Below are 2,824 nucleotides of genomic sequence, written 5' to 3'. Positions count from 1 at the left end.
TAAGGCCCGGACGGTCCGCAGTGCAAAAAGAACACAGAGACAACACAAATGGTCAAACCTCGGACCCTCTGGGGGATCGCGGACGGTCCGCCCCCAAGGGCCGGACAGTCCGCGTGACCAAGACTTCTCAAATCTCAAACATCCTTTTGAATGAACTTTTAACTCACTAAATGAGAAGCGTTGTTAGTCCTTATGCAAATGCAACTACTTGATGCTTTATGAGGCACTAAGTTTTACACAGATCTAAGTCATTGACCCCTCTTAATAGTACGGCTATCTAGCCTACTAATCCGGTCAGGTATCTTCTCTAAACTCCTCAAGACCGGCAAAAGTAAAACCTATATTATACCTTTGCCTTCATCTGATCCACAACCAATGCGTATGACTCTTCAACATTTCAGTTCTATGTGGTCCAACCCTGCATTCTTATTTCTCCAAGAATCGTTAGTCCACAAGTAGTTGTCATTAATTACCAAAACATTATCAAAGGGGCCTAGATGATTCACAATCTCCCCCTTTTTGGTAATTGATGACAACACCACATAGTATATTAAAGAGAAGTTTAGTTTCTCCAAATCTCTCTCATACCAAAGGTATATGATAGATTTTGGAGATGAGTTTCATAGGACTTATCTTGATTTGAAGTTCTGTCCAAAAGATAGATAAATCCCAATAAAAAACTCAGTATGCAAGAAAGGCTCCCCCTAAGTGTGTGCAGGATTATTTGAAGTTGAAGATATAACACACATAATATATTTGAGCTTGATGGAGACTTTCCTACAATCATGGTTATCGAGGCATACAAGAGATGATTCGTAGAATGAGCGCAGTAATTATAATCACATCTCGATTAACCACACACAGAGTAATTTGAACTAAAACATAGTTCATCCCACAGAATATTACAGATAATAGTCCACAGACATACGACATAGAGTTAATAGATCAAACCAAGTTCCAAATGCATAAGACATAAACTAAAGCGGCATGAAAAAGTAAAATGCATATGCATGATCTTAATGTCCACATAGAACCACCAACTCCCCATGAAGGAGACGCCTGACAACTTCTCATCACTTCTTCTCTCCCCCTTTGGCATCAATTGCCACAAAGGAGAGGCCTTACTGATCACTCGGCGGAGGATGCATGTTGTAATAATGAGTGCTGAAGGTATCAAACAGGGAGGAGAACTGGCCAAAGTCCTGCTGGAGCTGCTGCTGCCTCTGACTTATATCATGCAGGTTGTCAGTTGTAGAAAGATTGTCAAACTGACTGGAGAGAGCACCCATGTTATCTTGAAAACTTTGTTGCATATTATTCAGCCTTGACATGATGGGATCAGTGACATTAGTGTGAATTTGATCACGAAAGTCAGAAAATTCAGAGTTGAGCGCATCCCAGTTGCTGTCAAAGCGAGACTGCATGTCATCAAGGCGGTGATCCACATGTGACATCAGGCCATCAAAGCGAGCATCAATATGAGTCTCCAGCCCTTGCTGCATATTGTGAAAATAAGGATCAAAATATCCTGGAGCAGGCTCCCAATAGTGCTGAGGCTGAGGAGGAGGTGGAGGAGGAGGCATCTGCTGTTCCTCAACATTAGGAGCTGCTCCACCCGCATAGCCAGGGTCTTCCTCATCATCTGGGAATGGAGTGAGTGGCCTGGTGAGGAACCCTATCTCATTCTTAAAAGGCCTGAATGGAGTGTGAACAATCTCACATGGGCCCTCAAATCTTGTCTTGGATTTTATGAGAGCCATAATGTAGGGAGCATAAGCCAAGTTTTGATTCTTGTCCATCTTTAAATCATTAAGTTGCCTCATCATGAAAAGAACAATGTTCATGACTTCACCATTCATGATGTGCTGGATTATGTTCCAGAACTTATCTCGAATTTTGCTCTTATCACCACTCTTGGGAAGAATGGTGACTCTGGCAATCTTGTTGATGACAGCAGGATGATGTCTGAGTCCTGCTGTTTCTCCAAACCTCCTGGGTATACCGAGCCTGGCTGGCTCATAAAACTGCACAAAATCCTCAAAATTATCTTCAGTATAAAGATCCACCCCAGCAGAAATGGTGCCATAGTTCAGACTGTTGGCAGCGGCAAAGTCAGCAAAAGAAGCAGAATACCGCTTGAAGCCAGTCATCCATGTGATAGATTCTTCTACAATATCAATCTCGGAGGTAGCCAAGAATTGCTTAACTGCCATTTCATTGAAATCAGTGCGCTGCCCCATAAACTGATACAACCCACATGTTTCAAATTTGGGAATGAGACCCTCCATGACTGATTGACTGAGCAAGAAGGACCAATCAATCACCTGATGCTTATGAAAGTTGGTATCCACCAGGGTGCCCCAAAAGACATCAAACTGCAGCTGAGTGTGGAAAAACTGAATATTTGTATCTGATGGCAGAGCATACTGGTTCACAGTCCGTCTAGAGCAGTACTCAGCCATAGAAAATCTCCGCTTGGGGTAAGTCCATCCTTGGATATCAATGGGATAATCAGGGTGAACATGAAGAAAATCTTCAGCATCCATGGATTCAGTGCCCCCAGCTGAGGATTGGGCCTCTGAATCAGTGGTCGGTGTATAGTCATCATCATTGCCACGAGGGCGCTTGGATTTAAAGCGACCTGCAAGTTTCTTGCGGAGACCACCAAAACCACGTGATGAAGACACGTTGAGGGAATGTTGCTGCAAGCTGTCGGACTGTCCGCACGCAACTGCACTTCACGGTCCGCGCACGCTCGACACAAGAGAGTATATGGCGAGTGGAGAGCAAGAGAGATAGAGCGAGTGAGCACAACTGGCAAGTC

The sequence above is a fragment of the Zea mays genome, chromosome 8, assembly GCF_902167145.1.
Source record: "Zea mays cultivar B73 chromosome 8, Zm-B73-REFERENCE-NAM-5.0, whole genome shotgun sequence".
NCBI classification, from domain to species: Eukaryota; Viridiplantae; Streptophyta; class Magnoliopsida; order Poales; family Poaceae; genus Zea; species Zea mays.
The sequence above is the reverse complement of the archived record's forward strand: the minus strand, read 5'-3'. Positions refer to the sequence as shown.